An 18,863-nucleotide genomic window follows, 5' to 3' on the forward strand; every position below is an offset into this window, starting at 1 on the left:
AAGTGGTGTTGTAGCGTTGTTGGTCCCAGGATATGAGAGAGACCTGAAGAAGAGCTCTGTGGTGCTCAAAAGCTTCTCTCTTTCACCAACAGAAGTTGGTCCAATAAAAAGATACCTCACCCTCCTTGTCTCTAAGAGTAATGTAAATAAGATCACGGAGTTGCATAGGAGCTGATGGACAACTGAATGGTCCCCGGTCAGTTCACTTTTAAAAATAATAAATCAGTCCTCCCTAACTGATGGACAATTCAGTCATCTATGGTTGGTTGCTTTTGTATAGACATTAGAGAGACAAGGTGGGTGAGGTAATATCTTTTAGGCCGTGGCTGCATTCGAAACTCCAAAGCGCTGCCGTGGGAGCGCTCCCGCAGCAGCGCTTTGAAGTGCGAGTGTGGTCACACACCAGCGCTGGGAGAGAGCTCTCCCAGCACTGCAGGTACTCCACCTCCAGCGCTGTAACTTGCTGCGCTCAGGGGGGTGTTTTGTCACACCCCTGAGCAAGAAAGTTGCAGCGCTGTAAAGCGCCAGTGTAGCCATACCCTTATTGGACCAGATCTGTTGGTGAAAGAGACAAGCTTTGGCGCTTACACACGGCTTTTCTTCAGACCTGGGAATGCTACTCAGAGCATCACAGCTCAATAGGAAGTGGAACAGATAAGGAGTTAACAACTGTTGCGAAAGATCATTCAAGGTGAGTCGGAGAGTTAACACCTCTACAGTCGGAGGACAAAGAAGTGTTCGTGGGTTACAGATTGTTGTAATGAGCCATAAATCCGGTGTCTGTATTGAGTCCATGATTTTTGGTATCTAACAGAGTTAGGAATTTAAGTCCCCTCGCTCGTCTTTTGAAGGTGTGGAGGTCTCCTTTGAGGACGAGGACTGAGTGATCATTTTGTGAAAAGTGTTTGCCTATGGGTGACATGGAGTTTTTGTGTTTTATCATTTTTCTGTGCGAGATCATTTGAGAGTGATTATTTTGTTTCATTCACATTGTTATTGGATCATTTAGTGCACTAGATGAGGTACACCACATGTTGTGATAGGCATATGTAGAACCCATAGATCTTGAAAAGTGTGGTGTTGGGGGTATTGATCATTGTAGCAGTGGAGATATTACTGCAGGTTTTGCATTTGTTATGGTAGGTTCTGGTGCTACTTTTTGAGTTGGTGTGTACTGGTCTGTGGGGAGCTTGCTTTTGACAATGAGCTTGGAGAGGTTGGGGGTTGTTTGAAGGCCAGATGATCAATACCCCCCCCCACCCCCTGGGTCAATAAGATCATGTGATGGCAAGGTTTTTTTTTGATGATATGAGAACATGTATAAATGCGCTTCCCTTCCTGGTAAAAGAGAATACTATAGTTGTTTATCTATGGGGTTTGTGTACATTGCAAAAATGTAACATGTTTGAAACAGGATTGTGAACAACTGACTTAGAGGACACAATGCTGACCATCAGTTGTTCACAATTATGCTCCAACACAAAATATTTTTGTAAAGAGGTCAAACCTTGTCTTGTGTTACGTAGCAGAGCCTGCTCATGATAAACATTGCTTTAGTGAAATGGTGAAAAGGAGTTTGCCTGTGCTAAATCTTTGGGGTGTGGTTTTTATCTCGACTAGCTAAAAGGAGGTAAAAACTTTAAACCCCAAGTGTGAGTACAGGGTTGAACCCTACTAATTCACTGAGATAAAAGCTACCTGTCTCCACTAGAATTTTACATTGAGATAGTTATCTGTAGCTCCACATTCACTTTTTGCAGTGAAGATGCAGCCTTGGAATGTGAAGAATGTCAGCTATTTATTAGGTGTTAACCTCCTTGGAATTCAGCATTTATCACCTTCCTCCTCCTGCTCTAGGGTACCAATTTTGGGAAGAACTTCATGCATTTGAGTAATCCCATCCCTGTTCAGTAAAGTATTTTGAGTATGTGCATAAATCCCATTGCCTTAAATGGATTTACATATGTGCTTAAAGGCTTACTGAAGAAGGAGGGTGTTCAACATGTGCTTAAAATTAAACGTGTGCTTAAAAATTCTTTGCTAAACTGGGGCCTTGTTCAGCAGAGGAGAAAGGGTGAAAGTTTCTCCAGGTGGAATGAAGAGGAGACATGCCAGTCATCTAATAGCTGTCTCCCATTGCGAGTAAACATGGCCTTAGAGGTGCCCTTGCAAATGAAGCTCAATACCCGCTTGCAGTTGCATGGAGTGGAGAGAGAAGCCCTATTACCATTCCCCAAGTTGACAAGGAGTGGAATAATTTGTCAGATTCCTCTAGTGCAGTGGTCTCCAACCTTTTTACGCACAAGATCACTTTGAATTTAAGTGTAACCCAGGCTCTACCCCTTCCCTTCCCTGAAGCCCCGCCCCTGGCCCTAAACCCTGCCCCACTCACTCCATCCCTCCCTCGCTCTCCCCCACCCATACTCACTTTCACAGGGCTGGGGCAGTGGAACTGTCTTCTCTTGAAGAGACATAAATGAGTCCAAGGTGCTGTATTTTGATTTTACACGATCTCCCTACACTTGAACAGAATATGATTATCTAGCCATGTGAAACCAATGTACTGCCTAGCTAATGAAACAAGACAGTTTGTTTAGAAGAACAACGATGAATTCTACACTCTTCACTAAACTCTCTGCCTAAATCACTGATGTGTACAATTTCCAGCTTTTTTTTCCTTTGCGATAAGTCTATAGTGGGACCCTTTTAGCATTTAAAAAAAAAACCACAATTGTGTTAAAGAGAGGAGTTAGTGAATAGGAGCAGCAAACAGGGGAGTTTAGTGAGGGAACATTGAGAGCCAGATACACCTAATAAACATTCTGTAAGGTAGGCCAATAACACCGCACCCTTCCCCCCCAAAAAACCATTCACATAATATTTTTACTGTATTTGTCTCTATTCTCTCTTTCACATACAGTGAAAAAGAAACCACACACAAAGAACAAAGAAACAAACAAAAGCCCCTGCAAGAGTAAAAATCCTGCAGGCAGAAGTCCAGCAGCAGAGTGGGGGCTGTCCAGTTCATTGCACTGAATGCAGTCTGTATGATTATCTATCTTGTGCACAGCTGCCACGTGTGCATTTGGTGCAAGGGGCTCATGGCCTTCAAAAACAGAGTATGGGCTCTTGAGATCAGAGTGGCTGAACTGGAGGAACTAAGGGAGACAGAGAGGAGAGGTATGTAGATGAGACTTTCTGGGATACAGTAAAGCAATTCCATCCCCAGTTTGACAGCCTCTGTGCTGTTGGGGAGGATGAAAGTCTCAGGGAAGGAGAGCATCAAGTGGGAGCGGAGGGAAACTATCCCATAGTTGGGGCTCTCCTTCCAGATGGTGGTATGGTATCATCTTGCACTAATAACCCGAGTTATTAGGAAGAAACAAGTAATAGAATAGTAATGGGGGATTCGATTATTAGAGATAGAGATTGTTGAGTGTGTGATGTCTGGGAGAACTGCTTGGTGAATTGCCTGCTGGGTGCAAAGTCTGCAGACCTCTTGAGACATCTAGGCGAGGGGTAGACAACCTATGGCATGTGTGCCGAAGGCGGCAAGTGAGCTGATTTTCAGCAGCACTCACACTGCCTGGGTCCTGGCCACCAATCCGGGGGGCTCTGCATTTTAATTTAATTTTAAATGAAGCTTCTTAAAAAATTTAAAACCCTTATTTACTTTACATACAACAATAGTTTAGTTATATATTATAGACTTAGAGAAAGAGACCTTCTAAAAACGTTAAAATGTATTACGGGCACACGAAACCTCAAATTAGAGTGAATAAATGAAGACTCGGCACACCACTTCTGAAAGGTTACCGACCCCTGATCTAGGCAGACTTACGTGCAGTGCTGGGGAGGAGCCAGTGGTCGTGAAACATGTAGCAGAGAGGCCTGGAGGCCAAATTTAGCCTGCTGGTGAGAGATTAAAGCCCAGGATCTCTCTGAAATGCTTCCTGTTCCAGGTGCAGGGCCAGTTAGGTAAAACGGTCTCAATGCATGGATGAGACAGTGGTGTTCAGAAAGAGGGATTTAGGTTTATTAGGAACTGGGGACCCTTTTAGGAAAGGAGGAGCCTGTACGGGAAGGATGGGCTTCTCCTACACCAAAATGGAACCAGATTGCTGGCATGTAAAATTGAAAAGGTTGTGGATTTACTTTTTAAACTAAGGGCTGGGGGAAAGGCGACTGGTGTGGTGGAGCCCATGGTTTGACAGACATATCCCTTGGGGAGGATTTACTAAAGGGACACTCTATCAACTTGTAGCCTCTCCTCTTTACTAGGATATAAAGTACAGACAGGAGCTGAAGAGAAACAGTCAAAAGAAAAAGCGTCCTATTCAGTTACATCACACGAAGGCAGACAACAAAAAAGTGACAAATTTTATAAGTGATTTACACAAATGCAAAAAGTCTAAATACGAAAATGGGCGAACTTGAGTGCCTGGTATTAAGTGAAGATATTGATATAATAGGCATCTCAGAAACTCAATGGAACAATGATAATCAAAGGGACATGGTAATACCAGGGTACAAAATATATAGGAAAGACAGAGTAGGTCACGTTGGAGGGAGAGTGGCACTGTATGACTGCTTCTTGGAGCAGGTAGTCTTGGAACCCACTTGAGGGGGAGAGAATTCTTAATTTTGTCCTAAGTGATGCATAGGGTATGGTCCAAGAGCTGAATATAGCTGAACTGGTTGGTAATAGCAACCATAATGTAATTAGATTTGACATCTTTGTAAGGGTGGGGGGAAAGGGGAACTACACAAAAATGAGGCTAGTTAGACTGTTAAAAGGAACAGTCACAAGTGAAATGTCTGCAAGCTGCATGGAAACATTTTAAAAACACCATAACAGAGGCTCAAACTATATATATTTTGTCTCTAACCACCTCTTCTACTCTTTAGTCAGGGTGGCATTTTTTTGGTCCTCTTACTGTTTTGCTTTTTAATCTGGCGTAAGAGTAACTGTAAGAGGACCAAAAAAAATGCCACCCTGGCTAAAAAGCAGAGTAGAAGAGGTTGTTAGAGACAAAATGACATCTTTTAAAATTGGAAGTAAAATCCTACTGAGGAAAATAGAAAGGAACATAAACTCTGGCAAGTAAGGTGTAAAAGTATAATTAGGCAGGTCAAGAAAGAATTTGAAGAGCAACTAGCAAAAGACACAAAATCTAACAGCAACAATTTGTTTAAAGTACATCAGAAGCAGGAAGCCTGCCAAACAAGCAGTGGGGCCACTGGACAATCGATGTGCCACAGGAGCACTCAAGGAAGACGAGGCCGTTACAGATAAGCTAATAATTGAATTCTTTGCATCAGTCTTTACTGCAGAGGGTGTGAGGGAGATTCCCATACCTGAGCCATTCTTTTTAGGTGACAAATCTGAGGAACTGCCCCAGATTGAGGTGTCATTAGAGGAGGATTTGGAACAAATTGGTAAATTAAACAGTAATAAGTGACCAGGACCAGATGGTATTCACTCAAGAATTCTGAATATTCAACTTCAAATATGAAATTGAAGAACTACTAACTGTGGTATGTAATCTATCACTTAAATCAGCCTCTGTACCAGATAACAGACGGATAGCTATTGTAGCACCGATTATTAAAAAAGGCTCCAGAGGCAATCCTGGCAATTATAGGCCAGTAATCTTAATTTCATTATCAGGCAAATTAGTTGAAACCAAAGTAAAGAATAGAATGATCAGACACATAGATAAAAATGGTATGTTGGGGAAGAGTCAACACAGCTTTTGTAAAGGGAAATCATGCTTCACCAATCTAGTAGAATTCTTTGAGGGGGTCAACAAACGTGGACAAGGTTGATCCAGTGGATAGAGTGTACTCAGATACCCTTTGACAAGGTCCATTTCTAAAGGCTCTTAATCAAAATAAGCAGTTATGGGGTAAGATGGAAGGCCTTCTCATGGATCAGTACCTAGTTAAAAGATAGGAAAGAAAGACCATTTTCACAGTGGAGAGAGGTAAATAGTGGAGTCCCCCAAGGATCTGTACTAGGTCCAGTGCTGTTCAGAATATTCATAACTGATTTGGGGTAACGGTGAGTTGGCAATTTGCAGATGATACAAAATTACTCAAGATAGTTAAGTCCAAAGCTGACTGCGAAGAATTCTGAAGGGATCTCACAAAACTGGGTGACTGGGCAAGAAAATGGCAGATGAAATTTAATGTTGTGAAATGCAAAGTAATGCACATTGGCAAATATAATCCCAACTATATGAACAAAATGACTGGTTCTAAATTAGCTGTTGCCACTCAAAAAAGAGATCTTGGAGTCAGGGTGGATAGTTCTTTGAAAACTTCAACTCGATGTGCAGTAGCAGTGAAGAAAGCTTATAGAATGTTAGGAACCATTAAGGGATAGATAATAAGACAGAAAATATTATAATGCCACTATATAAATCCATGATACACTCCCATCTTGTATATTGTGTGCAGTTCTGGTCACCACCTCTCAATAAGATATATTGAAACTGGAAATAGTATAGAGAAGGGCAATAAAAATGATTAAGGGCATGTAACAGCTTCCATAAGAGATTAAAAAGACTGGGGCTGTTCAGTTTAGAAAAGAGACAAATGTTAGAAATAGAAAAGAAAATCACGAATGGTATGAAGAAAATGAACAAGGAAGTGTTCTTTACCCCTTCACACAGCACAAGAACGAGGGGGTCATCCAATGAAATTTAGAGGCAGCAGGTTTACAACAAATGTAAGGAAGTCCTTCTTTACAGAATGCACAGTCAACCTGTGGAACTTGTTGATAGGGGATGCTGTGAAGGCCAAAAGTATAACTGTGTTTAAAAAAATTAGAATAAGTTCTTGGAGGAACTCCCTAACCATGGCTATTAGTCAAGATGGCCAGGGATGCAACCGCTGAATGACAGGGGATTGATCTCTCAATAAATTGCCCTGTTCTGTTCATTCCCTCTGAAGCATCTGGCGCCAGCTACTGTTCGAAGATAGGATGCTGGGCTAGATGGACTATTGGTTTGACCCAGTATGGCCGTTCTCCTGCTTTTATATTCTAAAAATATTGGGTGAGGGGAGCATAGTGCCATATGTGGTTTAAATAAAATCTCAGATTTCATATATTTTGCTAAATACAAATAAAGGAATGAATAGGTTTTAGACTGGCATACAAGCAAAACAAAAAACTGGTAAATCCTTGACCTTCCTCTGAACAGCTCAGACTTTGCGGGGGAAGGTAGATCACAATCCAAACTTTGTGGCTCAGGATAGTCTTCACAAAAAATATTCAGAGACAACATGGTTATCATGTCCTTAGGTTCCGCTCTTTTGCAGCCTGCTGTAAACCCTCACAGGCATAATGACACCTTTCATTTTGCTGGGCGGTGTGTGGGTTTGAGAGCCTTAGAAAACCATTTTAAAGAATCAGCTATCTAGAGTTAAAAGACGACAAAATCACAAAACTAAACAAAAATCCTGACCTCTAATTTTCTTCTTTTCCTCGTTTCTGTACCTGGGAATATAATTTACAATACCATTTCCCGTTCAGTTATAAATGCATACTGTGTATTTGGGCCTTGCCTGATGCAACTGTACAATTACTTTACAGGGATCAGTCAACTTAAAAATCACAATTTCTTTTTGACTTTTTTTGTTTGTTTGTTTGTTTACATACTGTTGCAAGTAAGACCTGCAGTTACTGTAACGGAAAGTGCTCAGAGGGTAAAAATTCTTTTTTTCTAATTTATTTTGTGCGTTTGTATACTGAGTTTCGCAGCTTCCAACCTGGTATAATAATAAGTTTCCCCCTTTATTTCTGTGGGTCATTCACATACAACAGGGAAAGAGAAACATTTTAAAAAATAGAAAAGGTGTTTCTGAAAGCACAAAAATTGGTAAAGTGACTTGAGGCTGATGTAACATCTGAAACTATGTTTAACTCTTTAAAAAAAAATTGACTAGATTTCAAGTTCATGATGTCCCATTATCTTAAATGTTTCATAAATTGTAATGCTTTGTATGGAATTTGAGCATGTACAGCATTCTCGGTTGTACTCTAAGAGGGGAAAAGGACCCAGCTGAAGGAGAATTCTCCTGGTGCAGGAACTGAGGGAAACTATTACAGGTTATCTTCTGAAGTTGGGTCCCCGTGGCAAGCCCTGCCATAGGGACTATCCTGGAGAGGGGAGAGGCCTGTTGTGGGTGGGGCTACAGCATGCAAATCTGCAGAAATTCTGAGTTTAGGGCAGGGTAGGGAGGCTGTTACAATGTAGACATCCTTACAGGACTGTCTAAATCATAATGCGTGCTGCCCCGGCCCCAGATAGCTAAGGACTGGGAGGCTGAAAACACAAGACACTGCTTAGTGCCACCTTAGCTGCCCCTTCCTCCTGGGTTGAGAGACACAAGACAGACTCTAACCCTTGGAATTTATAGTTGGTGAGATACAAACTGGTCCTGCATCGTAAGGAGTTGATATCCCTTTGTTATTTTGCCTGTATTTGCACATTTCCCTTAGATTTGACCTATCTTCTGTTGTGTTATTAATGATCTTTATACAGGTGATATCTAAACAAATAGACATCTTTGTTGGAACTGTATTAATTTTCAAGGACAAACTCAATTAGAACTTGTTCATGTCTAAATTTTAAATCGACTACAGTGAATATTGGTTAGTAAGCTATGTATGCTGAAAATGCACCTGTTCTTAAGACAGGAAATAGTAATAATCTTTTTTGTATAAATCTGTCTTATCTTTGAGACAAGTAATTTAATAAAATGTGGCTAATATAAAAATAAAATGACAACTTGAGCACGTTAAACCATCAAAACTTTCTTAATCATTGTAGATTATCCTTTACTTTCTCAAACTGAGGGAAAGCTAAAATCTTTTTTTTTCTTTCATGCAAACTACATATTTTTTCAAGTTTTGATCAATGGTAGGATTAAGGATTAAATATTGAGATTTTATTTTGAAGTCTTGATTAAGATACTCACTGTGTAGGTCTGAATGGTGCTGCTCGAAAGGATCAGACTTTTAAAGGTGAGTGTTTAACTTCAGCTTTAACCCAGTTTTTGTGTTGTCTGGAAGTTTGGTTTGAATAATAAAAATAACCTTTTGTGTCTTAGAAGTTAAAGATAGAATTACCCTATTAGGTCAGAGTGCATTCACCTCCAAGGAAAGAATATAGTTTCCCTTGCTGACCAGACCAATATTGGGCATTTTGGATGATGACCTAGTATTATTTTAAATAAATAATAGCAGTGTGCTGTAAAGATGGTCCTTGCCACAAGGCGCACAATCTATAAGGCATTCATTGCTATGACAGTTTGCACTGGAAAGTCCAGAGGGGGGAATTCTTGATGGTGGTTTTAAATTTTGAAATGTTTGATGGTCTTTTTTGCAGGCAGTGGAAGAAAACAGTATTAGATGCTCAGCTGATGTAAATTTTCATAGTTACATTGAGTTCAGTGACAATTTACACCAGTTGAGTATCTGCCCCATAGTCTTTAGGGAGACTTTAGAACAAGGAGAGAGGGTGTTGGTTTAGTGAACCTAGATGGGGAAGGAATGCCATGCATTTTGGGTAGAGTGGAAAAAGTTACAGAGATGGGTATGGGAGCTATGTTTGATCTTAATCAAAAAGCCAAGAAGAAGTGACTGAATAGGTAGAAGTAGAGGGAAACATGGGCTAGGATTAGTGTACCAGTATGCAGGCGCTAACAGAGATGATCTCAAATCATGAAGTTTGGATTGGGAGGTCAAGGTAGAATCTGAACTTCCCCAGGAATTCAGTCAGGTTTGGACTTAGTGTTTGGGCTCATCTTTGATCATAAAAGATGCTTTGGAGAAGCGGATACTTAGAATGAATGTTGTGGATTTTTATCTTTTGTATTGAAATATACAAGGTCTGGAGTAAGAGCAGAAAACAGATTCAGGAGGCAGAAGGACCAATTGACTTAACAGTCACTTATGAAAAGTGATTGTATTTTACTTTTGGTACTATACATATTTCCCACCCATAATGGCTTTTCAATTTGTTATAGGAATTAAGCACTGTGAGTTAAAATAGCAAAGTCAGGTTCATGTTTGTTAACTTTTAAAACAATGTTGTTTTTTTGTGAGACCATAATCTTTCCTTTTATATAGTTTGATGCTCGCCACCTCTTACTTTCTGAGACAGACCCATTAGATATCTAAAACTGCTTTCTATAGGGCTGCTTTTTGGTAGTCCATCCCTTTAACATTTTGAGGCTGCATAACTTTTTTCTTTATGTAAAATATTCTATTCTGTTATTTTGTAGAGTTGTCTCCTAGACTCTGTAGATAACAATTTACTGCTTTGCTGGATAGTGTTATATGGAGAAGTGGATCTTCCAGGTTAGGGTTTGTTAATTAACATTTAGCTCCAAATCAGATAGTCTAAGTGGGAACTGTTTTGGATGAAACAGAGATTAGAAATGGCCAATCTGATATTTGCTAGTATACAGTAATTTTGGAATACACAGATGCTGAAATATACCGTACTGTTCCATTCTTGCTTCCACACCTAAATGCTTTGAAGTATATTCTTTATATGTGCAGGTGTTTTGAGTCATGGGTGTCTGTAATTTTAGATGCACAATAATAATAATAAAACCAAAACACTGTACAGTACCTTTTTATTGCTCAAATATTTACAGAGCCACTGAAGAGAACGATGAGAAAGTGGAAGGATTTGAGACGGTTAGGTGACCAGTGACTGCTACTTTCTTTTTTTGAAGGTTAGAACTATAAAATCCTAAATATATCAACATTTCCTTCAGTAATATGACTCTGCTTTTTTTTTTCCTGCTGGAATTGAGAGCGTCTGTTTCCATGGAGAATTGTATTTCTTAAAAGGACCAGCTATTTTTGCAGATTATTTTCTAACATATTTGAACCTGCAGTTTCAGACCATTTTTATTCTCCTCGCCCTGGTCCCCAAGTGACACAGCAGTGCAGTGAAATACTGACATACCTGGAGAGAGAGAGCAGGCTGGAGGCCCAGACTTCATCCTTGACATTTTGGAGAGTCGGGGAAACAGGCTTTGTGAAGTCCTCTAGTTTTATCTCTGTTCCATGGAGAATCAACCACACAGGTGTGAGAGGTGAGGTTTCTCCTGACTTGTGCTTTATACTACCAAAGGGATACATTTGAGATCATGTGAAGCTTTGCCTAAAAAAAAAAAAAAAAAAAGCTAATTTGGTTGCTGCTATAAAATCTAATGAGTTACTGCATACATAACATTCAGTGTGTTGTTGTAAGTAGGTTGGTCCCAGGATCTGAAGAAGAGCTCTGTGTAAGCGTGCTTGTCTCTCTCACCAACAGAAGTTGGTCTAATAAAAGATATTCCTTCACCCACCTTGTCTCACTGAAACTTTACGTGGACTGAATTTAAACTATATTTTGTTAATTGATGGCTGAGCATTCTATGCTGGTGGCTAAGCTTTTTCTAATTTTATAATAATATATAAAGCTTTGTCTGACAAAAACACCATTTCTTTCCCCCTAATTGTCTAATTAGAATTTAAATTGCACTCTTGTTGCACATCTCCTGCGCTCTTCTTGTCATGGCTGCAAAAACAGAAACCTCAGTAAGACGTGACTAGACAATATATTCTTTTTGGAGTTCTCTCTCATTGCTGCAGTATTGTCCACTACAAGTTTAATTACTGTGTGAGATACTTTTTTCTAGTTGAGCCAAAAGCTAGGATTTTAGCCAAAATAAATTAACAGTTCTCAGAAAACCTGGAGTTCTAAAGCCAAGAATTTCAAAGCTTTTAGGCATCTCTGTGTTATTGGCAGGCATCTTGTGATGTCATGTGGTAGAACAAATGGGCACCAAAAAGCTTTATTCAACTCTATGCCAGTTTAGCAGGGAAGATTAGAAACGATTAACTGAGAGAGAGGTCAAACTGGAAATAATTAATGTGATCAAAAGCCATAGAGATATCACTTATGATAAGCTATTATATGCTTTCTTTTTTATTAGTGATAGGGTTCCAACCTTCATTCTCAATTGTTTAAATATGTATTCTAGTTTTTATTTTGGGGCTGTAGGAGTTAATTATTTCATTTGTAAATTTGTATATGTTGAACTGTGTTTCAAACGGCAATAAAATCATAGAATCGTAGTATTGGAAGGCACCTTGAAAGGTCTTCTAGTCCAGTCTCCTGCACTCAAGGCAGGACTAAGTATTATCTTGTAGACCAGAGGTGGTCAATTATTTTTTGGCAAGGTCCACATTTCTTGGTCAAGGTATAGTCAAGGTCCAGACTCGAGAGAAAATAATAAAAAAACCCAATGATAATAAATACAAAGATTTCGTGGTCCGTTCAAAAGTATCTGGCGGTCCGGATTTGGCCTGTGATCCACCTATTCACTACCCCTGTTTTAGACCATCTCTGACAGGTGTTTGTTAGGTGTTGTCTAACCTGCTCTTAAAAATCTGCAGTGACAGAGATTCCACAACCTCTCTAGGCAATTTATTCCAGTGTATAACTACCCTGGCAGTTAGGAAGTTTTTCCTAATGTTCAACCTAAACCACTCTTGCTGCAATTTAAGCCCCACGTTGTTTCTTGTCCTATCCTCAGAGGTAAAAGAAAACATTTTTTTCTCCCTCCTCCTTATAACAACCTTTTATGTACAGTAGAACCTCAGAGTTACAAACACCTTGGGAATGGAGGTTGTTTGTAACTCTGAAATGTTCATAACTCTGAACAAAACTTTATGGTTCTTTCAAAAGTTTACAACTGAACATTTGACTTAATACAACTTTGAAACATGACTACACAGAAGAAATATGCTGCTTTCCCCTTTTTTTTAGTAGTTAACATTTAACACGGTACTGTACTGTATTTGCTTTTTTTTTTTTTTTTTGGTCTCTGCTGCTGCCTGATTGCATACTTCTGGTTCCAAATGAGGTGTGTGGTTGACCAGTCAGTTCATAACTTTGGTGTTCATAACGCTGAGGTTCTATTGCACTTAAAAACTGCTATCATGTTCCCCCATAGTCTTCCCTTTTCCAGACTAAACAAAATCAATTTTTTCAGTCTTCTCTCATCGGTAAGGCTAAGATTTTGTCAGGGATATTTTTAGTGAAAGTCAGGGACAGGTCATGGGCAATAAAGAAAAATTCACGGAAGCCCATGACCTGTCCCTGACTTTCACTAAAAATATCCCAGACAAAATGAGGAGCTCAGCTGCCGGGTCCCACACTGCCTGCAGAGTTGGGCAGCTGCGGGGAAGCTCCGAGCTCTGCCTGTGGGGGCTCAGAGCTCCAGGGTCCCCCGGCTTGAAGCTCCAGGGTACCCCCACCACTCATGGCGGCCGGGAGCTTTGAAGGATTCCCGCCGCCCTCGGCAGCTCAGAGCTCTGGGGGGCCCCCACCATCCGCGTTTGCCAGGAGCTCCAGGGGCCCTTGCTGCCCACAGCGGCCAGGAGCTGTGGCCCCGCCGCCTGTGGCAGCTCAGAGCTGTGGGAGGCCCCCACTGTCTGCAGTGATCAGGAGATGCGGGGTGGGGAGCCTCCACTGCCCATAGCAGCTCAGAGCTGTGTCTGGGGGCCCTGATGCCCACAGTGGCCAGGAGATGTGGGGGAGGGTCCCCGTTACCTGTGGCGGCCTGGAGCTACGGCACCAGCGGCTGCTGGGAGCTCCGGGGGGGCCCCACCACCTGCGTCGTCCGGGACCTGCAGGGGGCCCCCCACAGCCCATGGTGGCCAGAAGCTTCAGGATCTCCCCCCACCTGCGGTGGCTGGGAGCTTCAGGGTCCCCTGCTCCCCACAATGGCCGGGAGCTCTGGTGGTCTTCTGCTGCCTGTGGCAGCCAGGAGGTATGGCCCCACAGCAACTTGGAGCTGCGGGGGACTCCTTTAATTATTTTTGTTGCTCTTTTCTGGACTTTCTCCAATTTGTCCTTATCTTTCCTAAAATGTGGCACCCAGAACTGGACACAATACTCCTGTTGAGGCCTAATGAGTGTGGAGTAGAGTGAAAGAATTACTTCTTGTGTCATGCTTACAAAACTGCTAATACATTCCATAATGATGTTTGCTTTTTTTTTTTTTTTTTTTGCAACAGTGTAACACTGTTGACTCATATGTAGCTTGTGATTCACTATGACCCCCCAGATGCTTTTCTGCAGTACTCCTTCCTAGGGAGTCATTTTCCTATTTGTATGTGTGCAACTGATTGTTCCTTCCTAAGTGGAGTACTTTGCATTTGTCCTTATTGAATTTAATCCTATTTACTTCAGACCATTTCTCCAGTTTGTCCAGATCATTTAATCCTGTCCTCCAGAACACTCACAACCCCTCCCAGCTTGTTATCATTCACAAACTTTGTAAGTGTACTCTCCATGCCATTATCTAAATCATTGATGAAGGTATTGAACAGAACCAGATCTAGAACAGATCCCTTCAGGACCCCACTTGATATAACCACTGATAACTACTCTCTGGGAATGGTTTGTGATTATTATTATTTTTTTTATAACCTGCCATACCTCTCAGTTTAAACACTGAATTTAGCATTAAATAATTGGCATTCAACTATTAAATCGTGAAATTCTACCAAGCAACAATTTAGAGCAGACATACAAATTTCCCTGTTGATAAAAATTATAACTATGCTTAAAAATGCTGTGCATGTGCAACTGAGAAAATTGTGCATGTGTAAAACACCAGTGAGTATATGTTAGAAGTCCCCCTATGTACCTGATCTGCAAATGATATGAGTTGTTACAGCTGCACTTAGAGAGCCCTAGCTCTAGCTCAAACTGTAGCAGCTCCTGCTTTTAGCTTTGTATGTCTCCTGTTCAATTCCCAATATATTGGCCAAGATGGTGTCTGATGCACATGTGCAGTGAGTAAGGCAGGGTTAGTTGCTACTTACTTAGGGTATCCCTGAAATCCAGCAGGACATGTGGGCATCTTCTGTGGTTTTATAAAAATCCATGCCCAGTTTTAATCACCTGAAGGAGCCATCGGCCAGCTGAACTAGTAAAATTGCCAGCAGGTCTGGCGGACACATGTATGTGACTCAAGACCCTCCACCACCAGGTTTGTCATAGGCTGGACTCTTGCCCTTCTTTCCACTCCTTCCATGGGGCTGCTCAGGTGATATTTGAACTAGCATCTCCTACTCACGTGGAGTGTGACCCACCATGTTTCAGTGAAGGAGAGAGGGGACTAGTGCACCCTTCTCACTCTTTCTGTCCCCAGCATCCACCAAAACTGTCCCCTGTGTGTCACCTTGTAGAACTTTGCTATTTAATACTCACATGTACTCTATGCTAAAGTCACTGTCTGAATGTAAAGTTGTAGCAAGTTATACACAACCACTATACTTAGTGGTTACTGAACAGTAAAGAAGATAGGGCTGTCTAATGCACTGTACAGTTAACATCACATGCTGTAAAGAGGGAAGGGAACTTTATGTGAAGTGGTGGGTATGTGGTTTTTTGTTTGTTTGTTTATTTTTATGAGGAACCAATCCAATTTTGCTTCTGAAATTGTGGGATTGTCTAGCAAAACTGTCTAGGCCAATAGTAAATGTCCTTTTTAGGATTTTTTTTTCTTTAAAAAAAATATAGGAAATGTTATACAATAATTTTACAAGAAAATCTTAAACTAACAAAGTTAAGGGCTCAAGTCAGGAAACACCAAAGTTAAGGTTAGAATACAATCTCAACTCTGCCCCTTTGTAAATGTGATTGTGCTACAGTTTGTAATTACACAGTCACATATGTTGTTTCTGCAAGACCTTTGCCTCATTTGGTGGGCAGATTGGATGGTGTGAAATGAACCAAAAGAGGATGTAACATTTGTTTTGAATAACTTATTAGAACAGCAGTGAAGAATATATAATATAATAATACAATATAATAGCTATTTGACAATGTTTAAAAATAACTTTTCTCAATAAATTTAAATAAAATATGTATTTTTAAATCAAATCTTCAATTATTTGTTACTGATATATGTACACACATGCACACATTACAGTGTAGTACATACACCTCTACCTCGATAACGCTGTCTTCGGGAGCCAAAAAATCTTACCGTTTTATAGGTGAAACCGCGTTATAGCGAACTTGCTTTGATTCGCCGGAGTGCGCAGCCCCGCCCCCCCGGAGCACTGCTTTACCGTGTTGTATCAGAATTCGTGTTATATTGGGTTGCGTTATATCTGGGTAGAGGTGTAATCTAGTAATGGAAAGTGAGAAACTGAGAAGTCAGTATAAAATGTGTGTGTATGTATTTGCGTATATATAACAATATGAAAGATGGCACTGAGGGAATTTACTAGTAGTATTTATGATAACCTCACTTCTCTCTGTAAATTCTATGTATTACAACAAATGTTACTGACTGGATTCCTTGTTTTGATGTTTACACTGGGTGTCAAGGATGTATAAACATGAACAGCATATTCATGAATTATTTCCAGTTGCTAGTAGGTTTCTAAAGAAAATCATTTGTAATGAACTTTATTTGTGCACTAGAAATAAAGATGGGATTAGGAAAATATTGAACTGTAAATGCACTGGTGATTTTGGCTTTTGTATATAGCACAGCAAATCTCATCATTTATCCCTATGCTAATCTTGGATATGTGGAGTTTTGTGCTTTATGCAGCGGTCATTTTAGTTTGCAGTAGTCTAGCTTTGAGTCTGTAATGCATGCCTTTAAAGAAGGAATATCTCCTAAAGCTTGTCCTGTGATCCTGCAACCTTAGCATGACGCAACATTAGTAGCCAAGGCTATGCCCTCTCTGGCCTAGTTATTGATGCTCAGCTTTCCATACAGATGTCCTACTTTTGTGGTCTGTGTTTCATGTATTCCCACTAACTCACGAAGTATGTGACTTTATTTTCCAGCTTCTGTGGCACAGCACTCCTTCAGGCAGAAGAGACAACCTGGCCAATTTTAAGCACTTCCATAAAGGAATTGGGCTAGATATTTCTAAGACCTCCCAAATGTACAGAGTCTTGCTGCAGGAGAGGGGGGTATCATGCTTTGAGACATCCATTAACAGATCCACTGGAGTTGGGGAGTAGTGGGAGGATCCAACTGCTACTGAGACTGTTTTGGGACTGACAATTTTATTTTAAGGCCAAAGCTGTTAGGCAAACTGGTCTTTGAGGGAATGATGTAGCAAATGAACTCTGGAACCATCTTAGTTGAAGGTCTAGTTGCAATTTTTCATTTTAATGGGACCATTGACCACCCCCCCAGTGCTTAATATATTTGTTATTGTCTCTTGCTGTGGATGTGTATGCATGGCATTTAAGAGCACTTGCACTCTCCATTTCAGGTTTCACATAAGTGTAGGCTTCAGCTATGTCTTGCCTTAGCTCTTTTAGGTTTCATACATTTTAGACTAATATCCACGTGTTTTTGTGTACACTTGTGTGTATATATCTCACTTACTTTTGGCAACAATGTGATCTGTGATGTGACTGATCTTTGTGTTTCCTGCTGTTGATAAAATTGGTGCTGACCTACTGCATCTCTCAGCAGCATCTTCACACTATTGTGCTAATGTCACCATCACTTTTTCTTTTGGGCAAATTTCACTGAAATGGTTTCATTCTATTGACAGAGCTCAAGAAGTAGCTTCTTGAATGTTATTTGTAATCTCACTCTTGAAATATTTTGTCAGGATGAATGTGATTGAGGCAGCTTTTTTTTCTTTCTTTCTTCTCATGGCTAGTGTAGTCTTTCCACCTCCAATATTTCCAATCACATTCTGTTGTGGCATGATTATTTTTTAAGCTAACTCTTTAGCTTGAAGGTTTGCTTCCTCTTATTTAGCCTTTTAGATTTTGCAAAACAACCTCCCCCCCCCCCTTTTAGGGTTTGTGGGAATTATACTTTCACTTTAATTTAGTCACCTTGAAAGAAGACTGCCAAAAACAAAGGCAGAATTCAGTGATACGGATCAGCTTACACCAAATCAGCATTGTTGCCTGAGAATATCTCTCTCAGAGAGAAAAGCTTGAAACCTGCAGGGTGTCTTTTTATGAAAAAAGCAAACTATATACTTATTTATATGCATAGACCACCTAAGGGGGTGTTTCTGTTGAATTGTGCACTGTTTTAAACACTCATTGCTGTGAGTGCTTATTCCAGAAGCAAGGACAAATAAGATGTACAGTAGCTGAAGGGCCATTTTTGTCTGGAGGTGCACACAACTGGCGTAAACAAGGTTCATTAGAATAAGAGCAAGTAGGAATAACTGTGAAGATGTACCCATTGGTATAATGGCGCAACACTCCATAAATAAGATCTGTGTTATTTTATTGCTTCTCATTGAAGACACTTCTGTTCCCATAAGCTAGTTTCTCCCTTTGTAGTCTGTTGAGGGTTTTTTTTTTTGTAAGTTTGAGCATTATTTATATTATTAAATAAAAAGTCTGTGAGTCTCCTAATTTTTTCTTTGTCCAGGTTCTAATCGAATCTGTTATCTGCTGAGCCCTGCAAAGGAAACCAGTCAAAATTCCCTCTAGATGGTAAAAAGAGAGATTCTTGATTTAACCCTGTTGGTATCAGGCCTTTTCTTCAGGGTGTAGGTGTATGTGTGACTCAATTATAGTCACTGCTAACATTCTCCTCTGATCAACTTATTTTTTGCTGTGAATTCTGCTGTTCTATATTATGTTTACAAAATGAAAACACAATTTTAACAAATGAGAGTATTTCAATCTGGAGCTGGATGCATTTTATTCCAGGGTGAAATGTTTGCTTTCTAGCTTTCCATTTAAAGTTTTATACTTCAAGTTGCTCATAAAACCACAATCATTTTACTGAAATGTGTCACTGACAAAGGGAGCTGGAATAATTTC

At 40.3% G+C, this 18,863-nt stretch overlaps 1 protein-coding gene and 1 long non-coding RNA gene across 3 annotated transcripts in view; one reads left to right on the plus strand and one right to left on the minus strand.

Moving 5' to 3' along the window:
• NEXMIF (neurite extension and migration factor) overlaps nt 1-18,863 on the plus strand; it is a 231,997-nt gene that overhangs the window by 52,761 nt on the left and 160,373 nt on the right. The gene's annotated exons all lie outside the window — the stretch shown is intronic.
• The window catches only part of LOC117882542, a 38,990-nt gene that overhangs the window by 5,682 nt on the left and 14,445 nt on the right, over nt 1-18,863 (minus strand). Inside the window, exon 2 of the long non-coding RNA XR_004647037.1 lies at nt 10,992-11,189. This is a non-coding gene — a long non-coding RNA (uncharacterized LOC117882542). The remainder of the gene's footprint in view (nt 1-10,991; nt 11,190-18,863) is intronic.

Source organism: Trachemys scripta, chromosome 9, assembly GCF_013100865.1.
Source record: "Trachemys scripta elegans isolate TJP31775 chromosome 9, CAS_Tse_1.0, whole genome shotgun sequence".
NCBI classification, from domain to species: Eukaryota; Metazoa; Chordata; order Testudines; family Emydidae; genus Trachemys; species Trachemys scripta.